Source organism: Panthera onca, chromosome D4 (assembly GCF_046562875.1).
Source record: "Panthera onca isolate mPanOnc1 chromosome D4, mPanOnc1 haplotype 2, whole genome shotgun sequence".
Taxonomy (NCBI): Eukaryota; Metazoa; Chordata; class Mammalia; order Carnivora; family Felidae; genus Panthera; species Panthera onca.
Window position 1 is genome coordinate 8,256,833 of NC_138351.1, and position 16,312 is coordinate 8,273,144.

General features: G+C 44.6%; 1 protein-coding gene and 1 non-coding gene across 6 annotated transcripts in view; one reads left to right on the top strand and one right to left on the bottom strand.

Annotated features, from left to right (window-relative positions):
• The window catches only part of GLIS3 (GLIS family zinc finger 3), a 451,944-nt gene that overhangs the window by 172,078 nt on the left and 263,554 nt on the right, over positions 1 to 16,312 (top strand). The gene's annotated exons all lie outside the window — the stretch shown is intronic.
• LOC132663933 (U6 spliceosomal RNA) lies at positions 11,642 to 11,748 on the bottom strand. Its single transcript, XR_009603325.1, has one exon. It is a non-coding gene; the product is annotated as a U6 spliceosomal RNA (small nuclear RNA).

Genomic DNA, 16,312 nt, shown 5'->3' on the forward strand with positions numbered 1-16,312 from the left:
TGGGGATGATCCCACTCTGCCCTGGACACAGGCATCCCTCACTTTGAGCTCAGCAAGCACGTCCGTATCCTGTCTCCCAGCGGTACGTGAGAGCTAACTTGGAAAGACGAGTGAGTGAGCCCCTAAGGGAAATTGAATCCTGAGTTTATCTGTACTTGAATCAAGATCCCTGTAATTCTCTGTCTCAACTTTGATCGTGGTCCTTTCCTAGAAGGGGAAAGTAAAAAGGTGAAGTGCGATGTTACAGAAGGGGATAAGACAGAATGTTTCAGTAGGTCAGAAATTAGATGAAGTTTAGAGCCATCCTGGCAGTTTCAAGGCACAGTGGTACTATGTACAGTTGGAAGAAAGAAATGCCACAGAGACCTCAGTACACATCCAATTAATCTCTCAGGGTAATGTGCTTACTGACTTCTGCCGCCAAACCTATGAGTTGCTTTCTTCAGGCGTGAGGGTTAGTTGATGAAGCGATTTGTTATGTTTCTGTTACACAGCGTACCGATCTTGCTGGTGGAAACTGTTAACGGTGTCCCCCGTATATCATTCAACTTGGCTCCCCTATTCGTTATTCCCATCCCCCACTAGTAACTCTTGTATCACAGAGGGACACCTCACTGGGGATATTCCAAGGTCAGCGAACGGCAAGGCTCTGTCTGTTGCTGCAGGATTTTAAAAGGCAGTCATTATTCACACTTGCAAGAGGGAATTAGCACGTAAGAAAGTTTTACCAAGTCTTGTAAATGGATCCGTTCCTTAGTTTCAGTGAGAAACCAAATTCCGAGAGACAGAAATTTGGTTTTTTATTTCCGCATCTCTCAACCACACCAGCCCTTCCTTCTTTAATCATCCAGTGTCCTGCTGTGGCAAAGAATCTGTGGGCTTCTCAGTGTGATACTGAGACCCTGTTTTTAAAAAGTTACGGACTTTTCCTTATACATGTGAAGCTGTAAGGATAACACAGCAAATGTCCAAAGAGGGCCCTGGATCAGAGCAGAGCGCAGACATGACCCACCAGTCAGCGGACAGTTAATTGTTCAGAACTTCACTTTTTTGTGGTTGCTGTTTGTGTGTTTGTTGTGTTTCGTTCCGTTTGCCTTAACTGAGTGGCAGGCCTTCCTGCTGCTTTTGAGGATGTTGCAAATCCAGCACCACTGGGTTCTTGGGACATGGTCCCAATAAACTGTCCAAGCTGATGAGAATCAGGACGTAATGAAGAGACTCTTAACTGACATCGGGCAAAGTGCTTCACATACTACAACCACAGAACGTCACATGTCCCTGGTCGTCTTTCTTCGGAAATAATTTACCCTGGCAAAACATTTGCTCCGTGAGAGCAACATTTGCCGGTAGAGTCTTGGACATCTCGCTCTGGATTGTCCACTTAACTTCTGAAGTGTTCAGTCCGAAGTTCCAGAAGAGGGAGGGGCTGGAAGTGGTCATAGCAGATGCTACCTCTTCCAGCTCCCTTCTCACTGAAGGCCACCCAGATGACCTCTAAGAGCAAGTGACGGAAGCACCAAGTGGGTCCACCCTTCTGCCCGCAGGTGAGCCCGGAAGCCCAGGAGTTCACGGAGGCTCGTGTTTCGCCCTCTTCCCCCTTATGGGGTTGATGTCGTGTTAGTGGTATAGGTCTTCACTCAAGCAGAGGTTCACTCGCATCTTTTTCCTCTCAAGCCTGGAAGAATCTTTTCCTTTTGTCTCATCATTTACAGTAGAGGCAGCCTTGGTTCCAAGTGGCCCTAGACGGCAGGAGATTATAAGAGCAGATTCTCCCGCCCCCACAGATCGGAGATGGGCCGCTCTCCAGACCTGTGGATCCCTCTGGGAAGAAAGATTTCTGCAACCAGACCCCTTCCTTTGGGGCAATGAATGACTTCTTTCTAGCTTCTTCCATCCTTTGTTTCCTTTCCTTGGTCGGTTTATAAGCCGCCTTACCCTCACGGCATCTCTGCCTCTTCCCTCCCCCTCCCTCCAGCCTTGTTTAGAAGGCCGGGTCATAGCTTTGAAAATGTCGAGAAACTCAGGGAGAGAGTGGTCCCCACTGCCAGTACCCTCAGATGAAGGATACGCCCCTGCAATTGTATTCAGTTATTTTTTACAGTGAACAACAATGCTAGAAATTCTCTGAGATTTAATCAGATTTGTTTCTGATTTAGTGTTTTTCTTTTCTTAAAGAGCCCCCCTCTCACTGCCCACCCACCCCAATTGTCTAAGCTTCAGGCCCCACAAAACCTGGATGTGACCCCCGCTGAGCCATAAGGTGAGCTGTGAGCGCCCATTCTTTTCTAAACAAATTTTGTTTTTCTCTGGAGTTCATAATTACCTTTTTTTTTTTAAATAAAAAAGTAAACTTTATTTTTTAGAGCAATTTTAGGTCCACAAAAAAATTGAATGGAATGTACAAAGTTCTTACATACTCCCTGCCTCCGGCATTAATCAACTTTCTGTGCCAGAGTGGTATAATTGTTAGAATAGATGAACCGACATGGACACATTGTGATCTCCCTAAATTCATAGTTTACATCATGGTTCACTCTTGGTGTTATACGTGCTGTGGATTTCAATAAATGTAAAGTGACACGTATCCATCAGTATAGTATCATCCAAACTGTTTCACTGCCCTAAACAGCCTGCGCTCTATTCGTCTCTCCCTCCTCCAAACCCCTGGCAGGTGCTGATCTTATTGTCTCCATAGTATCACCTTTTCCACAGTGTCATAGAGTTGGAACCATACAGAATACAGCCTTTTCACACTGGCTTCTTTCACTTAGTAATCTGCATTTAAGGTCCCTTTATGATAGCTTATTACCCTTCCCTTCCTTCCTTCCTTCCTTCCTCTCCTTTTCCTTTTCTTTGAAGATTTTATTTTTTTGAAATATTTTTTAAATTTAGTTTTGAGAGGGAGACAGACCGAGCACGAGCAGAGGAGGGACAGAGGGAGAGGGGAGGCACAGAATCCGAAGCAGGCTCCAGGCTCTGAGCTGTCAGCACAGATCCTGACATGGGGCTCGAACTCAAGAACCCCGAGGTCATGGCCTGAACTGAAGTCGGACGCTCAACCGACTGAGCCACCCAGGTGGCCCTCTTTGAAGATTTTAAAAACAGTATGGTTCTTAAGCCAGTGGAAGCATGAGAGGGAGGGGTGGGATGTAGGGAGGTCAGAATTAACACTTCGAATTAACACAACTAAACTTATATTCATGATAGGTTGGACTTCGTGTCTCAGTATCTACACTTCTGCCTTATTCCAGTGGCAACGATTTTAACCCCTGCGTTGTTCCCACAGGGGCAAGTACCCTTTGTAGCCAGATACCCTTGGGTATAAATCTCAGTTATGCCACAGGCCAGCAGCATGCCTCATTGTATTCCTCAGTAAAATGAGGACAGTCTTGGGAGAACCAAAAGACATAATGCATGTAAAGCCCTCAGCACTTCATATAGGCTCTATGAACAACAGATTGTTTCCACCTGAGTCATGTTAGAATTTTTCCACAGCCCACAGCAAGGCATTTTTTCCCCTCAACTTTCGCCAATTTATAATATCTAGGCAATATTTTCCTTAAAAAAAAAACAAACCTTTTTGACCACCTTCACCTGTTTCTTCCGCCCCTGCCTCCAGCCTCTGGCAACCACCGGTCTGCTCTCTGTATCCATGAGGTTATTATTTGTTGTTGTTGTTGTTGTTGTTTAAGATTCTACACATGAGCGATCATACAATATTCTTTTTCTCTGTCTCACTTAGTTCGCCTAACATAATGCTGTCAAGGACCATCCATGTTGTAAATGACAAGATTTCATTCTTTTTTATGAAAAAATAATATTCCAGTGTGTGTGTGTGTGTGTGTGTGTGTGTGTGTGTGTGTGTGTGTGATGATTTCTTTATCCATTCATCTGTCCATGGACACTTAGGTTATTTCCGTATCGTGGTTATTATAAATAAAGTCGCAGTGAACATGGTGGGGGGTGCATATATTTTCTTTGACTTAGTGTTTTTGTTTTCTTCAGATAAATACCCAGAAGTGGAATTACTGGATTGTATAATAATTCTATTTTTAATTTTTTGAGGAGCTTCCATACTGTTCTCTACAGTCGCCTCACCAGTGACAGTCCCACCAACAGTGTGCGAGGGTTTGCTTTTCTCCACGTCCTTCCCAAGATTTGGCATTTCTTGTCATTTTGAGACTAGCCATTCTGACAGGTGTGAGGTGGTACCTCATTGTGGTTTCGATTTGCGTTTCCCTGATGGTGATGCTGAGCGTCTTTCACGTGTCTCGTGGCCATTTGTGTGTCTTCTTTGGAAAACACCCTTTTTTAAACTGCCCTTTTTAAAATTGGATTGGTATGGGGGGTTTTTTGGGGTTGAGTAGTATGCATTCTTTATATATTTTGGATATTAATTCCGTATTGGATACATCATTTGCAAGTATTTTCTTCCATTCAGTAAATTGCTTTTTTACTTTGTTGATGGTTTCCTTTGCTGTGCAGAAGGTTTTTTTGTTGATGTTGTTGTTTTGTTCTGTTTTGTTTTTTGGTTTGATGTAGTCCCACTTGTTTATTTTTGGCTTTATTGCTTTCACTTTTGATGTCAGATTGAGAAAAAACTCATCTCCAAGACCTGTGTCAGGGAGCTTGTTGCCTACGTTTTCTTCCAGGAGTGTTACGTTTCCAGGTTTTATGTTCATCTTTAATTTTTAGTTTAGTCCTTCAGCCACTAGATGGATTTGACTACATTAAGTAAGGGCTGCACCCCCTTACCCCTAACCCTGCTTTTTAAAAATTATAAATGGTGACCAAGTTAAGGAAAGGACCATTGAGAACTTAGAGTTCTGGAGTTATTCATAGGATGAATGTGTGTTACTTTTTTTTTTTTTTTTTTTTGGTATGAGTTAACAATACAAATGACCTTTTACTTGGAACTATTCCTGGACTAGGTGTAGGAGTGATTCAGTCTATGTCTTTGTAACACAACCGATGGGCAACAACAACAAAAAAAAAAAAAAAGAGAGAGAGAAAAGAAAACCACCCATATTTACCTTAGTCTAAATAGAGTCAATTAACAACAGGTCATCTGGTTATTTTAGCACTAGGTAGAAACGTAGATTTTAAGTCATTTATGGTGATTCAGAGAAGTTTTTATTTTTATCTATTTAGTCCTTTGGTGAACAAACTTAGCTTTATTCTTTTTCTTTATTTTCCCATAAAAATGTATTTCTCTCTTTGGTTTGCATTCACATGCATTCCCTGGTTTGACAAAATCAGTGATGGCAACTTTTTTCTTTAAGTTTGGGTTACCAGGTATAGAGGAAATACAGCAAAGAGCAAAGAACCCAGGTTTGGGGTAAAATCCAGTTCGGTCTAATTCCTTGCCCTTTCTCTTGGTGGCTCTGGAATCCAGAAAATCACTAACTCCTCCAAGTTTCAGTTTCTTAAACTGTAAAAAGGAAGATAATAATACTTACCTTATGAAGTTGTTGGCGGGGTTTAGAGAAGTCCACTTGACCCTTGACCAACACGGGTGTGAACTGTATGGTTCCACTTACGTGCAGATTTTTTATAGTACAGGACTGTACATGTAGTTTCTCTTATGATTTTCTTAACACCATTTCCTTTTCTCTAGCTCACTTTTATCGTAAGAAGATAGTTTATAACACATATAATTTATAAAGTATGTTATTGACTCCTTATATCGCCAGTAAGACTTACAATCCATAGTAGACTATTGGTAAAGTTTCGGTGGAATCAAAAACTATACATGGATTTTCAACCAATTGGGGTTGTCACCTCTAGGCCCTGCATTGTTCAAGGTCAACTGTAACCAACAGCTACGACGCCCATCAGTTATTTGGAACCCGTTTCTTAAATGTTCTTTCCTTTTTTCTTTTGTGTGGCTGGATTGAGGTTCAGCTCAGTTTAGTTGCAGTATAAATGGATCATTAAAAGTGAAGCAAATTTATAGCTAGTTCACATTTGCCATTCACGGATGAAAGAAATCAGAGGAGTGAAGTGCCTTCTTCAAGAGGATAGTTTGTTGGCAGAAGAGAGATTAGAACTCCTGTGTCCCCCTTTCTCAAATGCAGACCTTTCCTCTTGTGGTATGACCTGGCCCGTGATCCAGTAAGCTTTGCTCTTGAATTCTGTAAAATGTGGCAGCCACCTAAACAAACAGTCACCAAATGGACCAGCAAATATGAGCTCTGTCTACATGGACTTCATGTTTGTTATAACATAGCTTGTGAATTCATATAAGCTTATGCTGTGTATAATTTGTTTGTCCTTTGGTTATCAGGAAACCCTTTCATTAAATCTCACCTGAAATTTAGAAGTACTCGCCATTTGGATGTCTTTTTCAGGTAGCATGAGGTGGCACCCAGTTGTAAGATTTGTGTCCAAGGAATGGCTTGTCTGAAGGGTGTGTGCATTTCAAATCGGACAAATGTCGGCAGGTTTCACCTCCACAGGCGGTTGTACAGATGGGCACTCTCACTAGCGGTACATGGGAGTGCCCGTTGCTCCCACACCTTATGAACACAGTATTTGTTAATCTGGTAGCTGAAAAATGTTCATCCTTTCAAGAATTCAGTGACCCGTTTTGATTTTCTCCCTTGTTCCTCAGCCCCTCTGCCCCCCCTACCATGTTTATTCCCCATCTTTTTATGTCCACTTTTGGTGTTTTGGGTTGAGATTTTGGGCTGCTTAAACTCTCGTGTTGGGAGACATCCAAAGGAGATCCAAAGGAGATCTAGAGGGACCAGAAGTTGAGACACTGACAGGAAGTTGAATTCAAACAGGCTGAGAAAAGCAAGGAATCACTCCCAAGAATTAGTCAATAGCACAACACTGATTCAACACACAGTTGACCTAAAATTCCTAGGTTTTTGGAGTAGGATTTTACGAGATGAAGCCTTAGGGATACTGATGAATTGACAAGGCCTTCTGGTCACCTTGTCCAGTAGTGGAACATGTCTTTGACCTCAAATAGCCTAAAGGTCAACTGGAGGCTGTTTAGTCTACCAAGCCCCGTACACCCTCCGAAGTCTGGAGAAGTTGTAGATGGACAGATTGGCCTCACCACTGGGTGAGGAGGGAAGTTGAAGATACCTTGGCCTTGAGTAAGCTTCCTCAGAGACCCAAATTGAGTCTTCTGATTATTTACATCCCTCATGTTACCACGGAAGGCCAAGCCTATAATAAGCATTTGTTCCTTGTCAGTTTAAAACTTGCTGTAAACTAAGTGACTTTGGATTTGAGGCCAAAACTCTGGGTTCCTTTTTGAGTCTTGAGGCCACTCTTGTGTTCCGACTTTGGCTGGAAAACCCCTGCCAGCCCTGCAGAGGGAACGCTGAGTCTGCCCTCCTCTGCCCTCCACATGCCTTTGTCCTCCCTTTGTGCGCACTTTGCAAGAACTGTCCCTGCTCATTGAAAACAGGCGGGTCAAGGTCATTGACTCTTTTCAGTATTTTTCCAGCAGGAACATTCATTCATTGTTTCAACATTTTTTAAGGCAGCACAGCATAGTGATTAAGTACATGGGGCCCAGAGCCAGACTGCCTGGGTTTAAATCATCACTCTGCCACTCAGCTATGTTGCTTCCATACTATGTGCCTCAGTTTTCTCGTCTGTAAATGAGGCTAATTAAATACACATACAGTACACATGTGTAACTATATGAGTGTGGATGCATGTAGCTTATCAAAATGCCTACCTTACAATAAGTTATCTGTATGCTTATTGTCATAAATCATTTCTTAAAAAAATTTCAGACACTCTAAGGTTAAGTGGAAAAAATGCTTACTATGTACAACTCTTGCAAACACTTCACACATATTACCTGCACTCACGATAACTCCATAGATGCCATCATCCCCTTTTCACACATGGAAGCTAAGACCCAGAGATCTTAAATAAACTGTTCAAGGAACTCAGACTTCAGAGCTTGTGGTTATAACTGCTGTGCATGAAACTTGTCTTCCCAGAAAGTATAATATATTGACTCTAACAGGCTGGCAGTGGTGACATTGGTGGTCCCGGCAATGTCAGTGACAGTAATAACCCCAGCTGAGTGGTGAGAGGGCACAGCGTATGCCAGGTGTCATTGCCTACTGCTCCCTGTGCCTTGTGAGGGAGGCAGTATTACGGTCCCTACAGATGCAGAAGCCGAGAAACACTGCTACTGTGGCAGCTGTCATGGGACTGAGCCACAGTTTGAGTGTAAACTTGCCTGATTCCAGTGTCCTTGGCCTGAAAACCATCCTGAATGCCTCCAGCCTGATTTCCATGTCCTAGACCAGGCAGCCAGAGTGCGTCAGGCAGGACAGACTTGTGCGTTCAGTGAACTTGGAAGGTTTCTTCGTGCCTTCTGCTCTTAGGTCTCTCTCACCTGACTCTCCAAATTTTTTTTTTTTTAAGTCCCAAAGAAGGTTAAAATACAAGTTCTCCTGGGACACACCACAGCAACTGTAATAAAGTCCTATTTTGTTTTGTTTTTGTTGAGTGTGGGTCAGTTTAATAATCCTCAACATGAATGAATTTAAAGGGTTTTCTTAAACTCATATCAAATATTGATTAAGCCTGGATCACAGTTTGGGATCTGGTGGGGGTTTAGGCAGGAAACCAGCAGTAAGGAGAAGTGCAGTGTTTTCCAGAAGAGGGCGAGGGCCCTGGGCCTCTGCAGAAGGGTGGCAGTGGCACAGATGGTCTGCGTGACAGCTCCACCTGATGCGTGTTTCCGGAAGAAGTGCCGTGGCCCAGGTGGGGTGGGAATGGGAAGTACGAATCCTGAAGTCCCCCGGAGCCCAGACAGGGCCACGCTCACTGACGCAGGGCACACGAGACCAGACAAAGAGCAGCGTCCTTGGACGTCACACCCCTCATGCCAAGGACATGACACATAAGGGGAGGTGCCATTTTGTCTGACTAAGAAGAAATACTCTTCTTTGTGGTCACAGGGAAGTGTGGATTTTTCCCTCTTCAATACCTTATTAGTGAAGACACATGAGAGTTTAATGTTTTACGTTTTTAATATTTTTATGTTTCGGCAGTATTCTTCCTCAGTAATTCCCCAATAATTTTGAAATAGTAATCTGTTTTCCTCTCCCCTTTAGTCATATATTGTTTGAATTCTTAAAGCTATATATGTCAGCATGTAGTTGTGTATTATCTTTAACGTAAAAACACATACACATATGCATGTAATTTGTTGTCTCTCAGAACTCTTATGAAGGGAAAAATATTATTCTCTATACAAGGTTAGACTTTTCAGACATCTTTACTTTCAATTTTTGAGATGTATTTATGATGCTGAGCTGTTTCATAGGTGGCATCTGTCCCCGTGGTATAATGGGGTGATGCATCCCCAATAACTTGAGCTTCAGCAGCCACACTGCAGTGTGACAGACATGAATACTTGGGTTAAGAAACCTGAAAAACTAGCCCAGATCAAAATCTCTGGGAGCAGCCCACAAAAATAAAAGTAGCAAACACTTACATTTTGTTTAAAGGAAGTTGTGGGGGATAGCCTTAACATCAGGGTTTTTTTTTCCTCTTAACATGGACATATGGATATGGATGTTTTTGTCAGAATTAAGTCATTAGTAAACTCCTTCTGAAGACTGGTCTATTTCATTTTCTTAGGAATGAAGATGGGCCTTACAGGGTGAGGCCCTTTGAATTGGCAGGCTCTGTAGGATTTGGCTATAAAGTATTTGGGCTTTTTGAAATGGAATACTGTATGTCTCTTTTGGCTATGGCCTTAAAGACGTATGACTTTATTGTGAAATTTCATTGGGATTTTTTTTTTTTTTTTTTACATCGTAGTAAAAGGCAGTGCAGTTTTCAAGGAGCATGATACTAGATTGTGAGATCCTTGAGGGAAAGAAGAAGTCTTATTTATCTCTTTTCTCCCTGTTTTGGAAACAAACCCTATATATAGTTGGTACTCAGTAAATATTTACTGTGGTGAATTCAATCTAAAATTGTTTCACCCATCCCCCCCACCCACCTCCCCTCTGGTAACCACCAGTTTGTTCTCTATATTTAAGAGTCTATTTTTTGTTCGTCTCTATTTTTCTTTGTTCATTTGCTTTGTTTCTTAAATTCCATGTATAAGTGAAATCATATGGTATTTGTTTCTTTCTGACTGGCTTACTTCACTTAGAAGCAAGTCCATTGATGGACACCTGGGTTGCTTCCATATCTTGGCTATTGTAAATAATGCTTCAATAAACATAGAGGACCATAGATCTTCCCAAATTAGTGTTTTCATATTCTTTCGGTAAATAATTAGTAGTATAATTATGGATCATATGGTAGTTCTATTTTTAATTTTTTTGAAGAACCCTCACACTGTTCACCAGTTTCATTCCCATCAACAGTGTGCAAGGGTTCCTTTCTCTGCACATCTTCACCAACAGTTCTTGTTTCTTGTGTGTGTGTGTGTGTGTGTGTGTGTGTTTAATTTTAGCTATTCTGACTGGTGTCAGGTGGTATCTCATCATGGCCTTGAATTTCCCTGATGATGAGTGATGTTGAGCATGTTTTCATGTATCTGTTGGCCATCTGGATGTCTTCTTTGGGGAAATGTCTGTTCTTGTCCTTTGCCTATTTTTTAATTGGATTTTTGGGGTTTTTTTTGGTAATTGAGTTGTGTAATTTCTTTAGAGTTTTTTATATGAATTCCTTATCAGATATATCATTTGCAAATATCTTTCCCACTCAGTAGGTTGTCTTTTTGTTTTGTTGTTTGTTTCCTTTGCCGTGTGTCCTATGAACTTTTAATATCCTTTCAAATTTGGTATAACAGACAGACGCCATATTGAATCACTTCAGGACACGCTTAGGTCAGGAAAAGTAAGGGAGAATTACGCTTCTCTTCTGGTGACCTTACTTGTTTCTCACTTCAGTAAGTATGAATTGAGAACATTTCCTTTTCTTACCTTTCTCTTCCCTTTATTTAACTAACCGAGTCACCAACAATTTATTTAGCATATGTTTTATATGATTGATTGGGCTAAGCTGCGGGACTACAGAGGTAAATAAAATCTAATACTCGCTTCCCAAAGAAGACAGGTCAATAAAGTCATTGTTCTAAGTGACCTGAGAAGGAGTTATCTGTATGCCACTAACCTCTTTTATTATCTTCTCTTTCCCATATTCATTTGTCTTTCTCCCTTTGAGAGGTAGAATGCTCCTAGGACACGTGGGGAGAGAGGACAAAGCCAGATCCACAAGGCTGTGCTCAGACGTGGTCTAGCTAGTCGGCTGTGTTTTGTGCGGCATCAACTAGTAGAGTTGACTAGAGAGCAAATGAGTTGCGGAGTCTTTGTGCAAGTGACCTGAAGTTCATTGGGTTGATTATATAGCTGTCACTGACCACGATACAGGATGGACAGTGGTAAAAAGAGATAAGCAGAGCTGGATCAATCTCTGGGTGTGTTCAGGGGCCAGAGAGAACGATTACGTGGGGTGGGGGAGAGGGAGGAAGAAAGGGGAGGAAATGGTGAGGCTTGGGCTGCCTGACGGGCTGGGGCGCTGGTAATCTGTTGTCTCACGTAGGCACGAGGATACCGTGTATTTCTGTGTTTGGCGTTCGGTACACATTCATCTCACTTAGATGAATCCTGTGTTGTTGTATTTTTTTTTCCTTAAATTTCCTATTGTTTTCTAATTTTTCCGTGTCACCCTCGTGCAGGAGCCATGCTGATCTTCTGCGTATCGTTCCAGTGTTAGTGGACGTGCTGTCGAAGCGAGCACTGCTTTCTGACTTCTAATGTGATTGTCGATATGACTGTCCCTTCGCTTTTGTGAGGATGGAGTGTACATCCTGTGTGTTTTGTTCTTTTTCACGGCAGGCGGCTTTCAGACTGCTTCCCAGGCACTAAAGGATTTAGTTGGAGTATTTTCCCCAGGGGAGTTAGGTTTCGATCTATCTGGGAATTACTGATTGTTGTCCTATTTTGTTTATAAGGATATCATCTCAGAGCCCATTTTCCTTTTTCCCTCTTTCATCTCAGAACTTTCTCTCATCTCCCGAGCAGTGGTTCTGGACGGTTGTGGCTGTGTGTGTATTCGAGGCTCTCACATAAAAGGATAATACTTGTTTTGCTAGCGTAAGTGGAGAAGGAATAATATATATCAATCCATGACCTAAATAAGGAATGACAAAATACGATACGTTTCTATAGCTATTCTAGCTCTATATTCAGTGTGACCATAGTAAACCTAATATTTATTGCTGTTACCTATTAGCAGTATTTTAGCCTTTTTTTTTTCCTTGCCGTGGCTTAACACGGATTATTAGCTGCAAACTAATATCATTATTGCTTTTCTTTCAAATTTGCAACTATGCCGTATTTTCTTTTAAAATTTTTCATGTTTATTTTTTGAGAGAGAGAGAGAGAGAGAGAGAGAGAGAGAGACAGCCCACGAGTGGAGGAGGGGGCAGCGAGAGAGGGAGACAGAATCTGAAGCAGGCTCTAGGCTCTGAGCTGTCAGCACAGAGCCCAACGTGGGGCTCAAACTCACGAGCTGTGAGATCATAACCTGAGCCAAAGTCGAATGCTCAACGAACCCCAGGTGCCCCATGTGCCCCGAGCTACCCAGGTGCCCCAAACTTCGCTGTGTTTTCAACTCAACAGTTGCAAGTTGATGGCCAAGTGTGTGCAGAGCATTACACTAGGAGCTGGTAGAGGCCATGGAGGGGAGGAGTGGAGGGTCTCTGCCTTCCAGGGGCTCATGATCCAGGAGAGAGGACGTGTCCATAAATCATTCTGTTATCAGGCAGCACAGAACTCAGCAACTGAACAACATCACGGCTCTGTGGGCATGGGTGGGCAAATAGAAAATCTACACAGAAGTTACCCCACGTTCGTGAATTTCTTTGGTTAGTGGAGTTGTTCCACGGTGCCTGAAAGCCTCCTTGTGCACAGTGCTGGGCACACACTGTAACACCTCCTCTGAGTGTGTTGGAAAATAGTACACATGTGGTAAAAAGTCCAAAACTCATTAAAAGGTATGCAGTGGAAAGTACGTCTGTCTCTTAACACATTCCGTCATTTTTTTCTCTCTAGAGACACCCACTTTTCACAATTTCCTGTGTGTGATTAATTGCTGAAGATGTGTTGCTGATAGATTCTTTCGAAATTTCATTGACTTCAACCCAGTGTATTAAACATTGTCAAATGTGCCAGGTGCTGTGTTAAGTACTGGGAACACCAAGACTAGGATTCTGATCTGTGAGAGTTCACGGTCTGGTACACATGAAGATATAACTTAGTCTATAACATGTTCTGTGGTATAATGGAGATATGGGCTAAGTGTTCTGATAACCCAGGGACGGGACGAATGACTCCCCACTCTCGGGTGGGGCTGGGGCCGCTTCACAGAGACCATGAAACTCAGGGATGTGGGGACTGGGGGGTAGGTAAGTAAATCTTTGGCCCAAAGAACCATATGCTCAAAGAAACAGAAGGCTGGAAATCTGTGTTGAGTGTGTCAGTAGGGGTAGGGTGTAGGATATGTGCAGTGGCAGATAACATCGGGAGGTTGAGGCCAAATTATCAAGAACACCGAATTTCTCATCCTGCAAAATTTGGACATCAATCATCCCCTGTAAGGGTGAAGGGAAGAGGTTGAAGGAGTTGGGAGGGAGGTGAGGCGTATCTGTCTTCAGAAGGATGTTCCACTTCTTGATGTGTGGAACGACAGGGGAGGATGTACAGGTGCGGGGATCAGTTAGGTTACAACCCTGGCTGTCACCTGGACAGGATGAAATGAGAAGGTGGCAGTGGGAATGACGAGGAAACGCACCTGAGAGATCCCACAGAGGGACACATGACACGTTCTGATGATGACAGGAAGGGATCAGGCACGCTCCTGTTTCAGGATTCGTGCACCTGCTAAGAGGAAGTCAGAGACGAGTGAGCTAGACACAGTCTTTGTGCCGAAGGAGCCTGCCGTCTAGTGAGAAACCACACTCTCATGGTGCAGAAGTAAGAGACGAGAAGCAAAGGCCACCATGAGAAGACATCAAGACTTGAGCGGTGGACGTATAAAAAGCCATCAGCGATAGAGGAAAAGCGATCGATCATACAGGCGGATGGGACACGGTCTAGAATAGGGCCGCGGCGGGAGTCTGAGCAGGGAGAAAGTGCCTCTTAGCGTCTGACCACTGCTGCGAGAAGTCTAGTGGAGACGCAGAGAGAGCGGCCGAGTTGACATCCATAACGTTGTTTTAAGTTTGTTTATTTATTTAGAGACAGAGTGCAAGCGGGGAAGGGGCAGAGAGAGAGGGCAGAGAGAGAGAATCCCAGGCAGGCTCCCCACTGTCGGCTCAGAGCCTGACGCAGGGCTCGAACTCATGAACTGTGAGATCATGACTTGAGCAGAAACCGACAGGTGGATGCTTAACCGGCTGAACCCCGCAGGCGCCCGAAGGACGCGGTGACTTGTAGGGGCACACATGACCGGTGTGGCGGGGAAAGAAAGGTCCGAGTGGGAGGCCTTGCAGGGAGCGGGGGTGGGGGGTGTGTGGAGGGGTGGGGGTGGGGGTGAAGCGCCTGGCTCCATTGGCCTTGACTCGGGCAGCCCGGGCAGAGGATGGGGCGGGGAGAGGGAGGGGGAGGGCTCTCCTGCCCCTGCCGTCTCCTCAGTCGAGGAAGCCGGTGATGGAGGCAGGGAGAGGGAGAAGGTTCTTCAGAGCCCCCCACCCCGGGGCATCCGTGCCTGGCCCCGAACCCGGGCCGTGCCTGCCCGCTGCCTTCACAGGCGAGCCGTTTTGTTTGCTCCGTTGGCTGCGGAGCGTCTAATTCTGTGCCTAAACCCACATGAGATCATTTTCTCTGGGCTTTTTGATTCCCCCGGGAAAGTTGTGCCTCCCTTTGCCCGTAAAGCTCGCTGAGTCACCTGTCGTCCCCCACGGGACCGGCCGTGTCCGCGCCGTCCTGACCCGCACGGACCGCGCCGCGGGGAAGAGACGAGGCCGGGCCGCCGAGAAGGTTCCGGCCGGTGCGGGGAGCCGGGCGGCTGACGGCCGCGGTCCCCACAGGGCCTTCTGGACACAGCAGCCGCCTCCCCCCGGGGGGAAGCCAGGGGGTCCCTTGGGTCACCAGAGCCCCGGGCTGCAGGAGCGGTTGGAGTGAGTGGCGCGCTTCTGTTGTTCGTAACTTTCTGTAATGTGTGATAACAAGGAGCAGTGTATGGTAACAAAGAACACTCTGTTAGCACGAGTTATTTTAACCACCGGCTTTCGGCTGCTCAGCCTTTTTTCCCCTTCTTCCTCACAGCTCCGTTTCTGGCTCCACGTCTCTGTCACCCACCTCCACCCCCTCCCCAGCTGCTTCCTCCCCGGCTCCTTGTGGGAAGTCCTTCCCCGTGGCTGTGTCTCCTCCACCGCGGAGAACCTGCTGGAGGCTTTTGGCTTTCGCAGCATTAGCAGTCGGCCACTGTCTTTCCCTGTCCGCGCGCAGACCTTTCTCGCGAGGGGTTCTTCACATTTAGAGAGCCCCCAAGATGGTGGGTCACGTGTGTGTGTGTGTGTGTGTGTGTGTGTGTGTGTGTGTGAGAGAGAGAGAGAGAGAGAGAGAGAGAGAGAGAGGTGACGGGTGGTAGATCACAGGTTTTGAGGGGTTCAGAGTTGTCTCTCTTCCCAGAAGGACTCCTTGCTGAGTTTTCAAGGCTACTAAGCCCCAAACACAGAGTAACCTTTATTAAACTGGGCCTGGAAAAGTTTTGTTTTGTTCTTAAAAACCTGACCTTGGACTTTGAGTGGTAACTGGGCCCCGAGTGACTTTGACCCCGCGGAGAGAGGTGGGAGATCAGATGTGACCATGGTGCAAATGGCTGTGAACCCAGAGGGGTCAAACAGAGGCGCTCTCTTCCTCTAGAGGTAATTTCTGTGTGCATCCTCCTGTATTCCGGCGCGAGATAGCAGGTGAGACCAGAAATTGTCGACGTAGGCAAAGGATATCTGAGACAAGGGTCTCCAGTAAGCTTTACTAATCGTCTTGCATCAATTTCAAGGCTGAGAGTGATTTTATAGCTCTCCTTATACTTTGTGCAGTGGAGTTTTGTTTGTTTGGCTAGGTTTCTAAAACACACTGCATTTTTTTTCCCCTCAAATCCCTTTACTCTAAAAACTTGTACGTGTCTTCAATGGTATAAATCATCCCAAGAAAGAATATGTTAGCAGTCTAGAGATTTCACTGGAAAAAATCCCTGTGGCTTGGCTGTGTGCCCTTTGAAAAGTCAATTAACATCTCCATTGCTCATTTTCTTTACCTGTAAATGGAGGGGGCCCTGAGCAACCCTAATGTCTTCT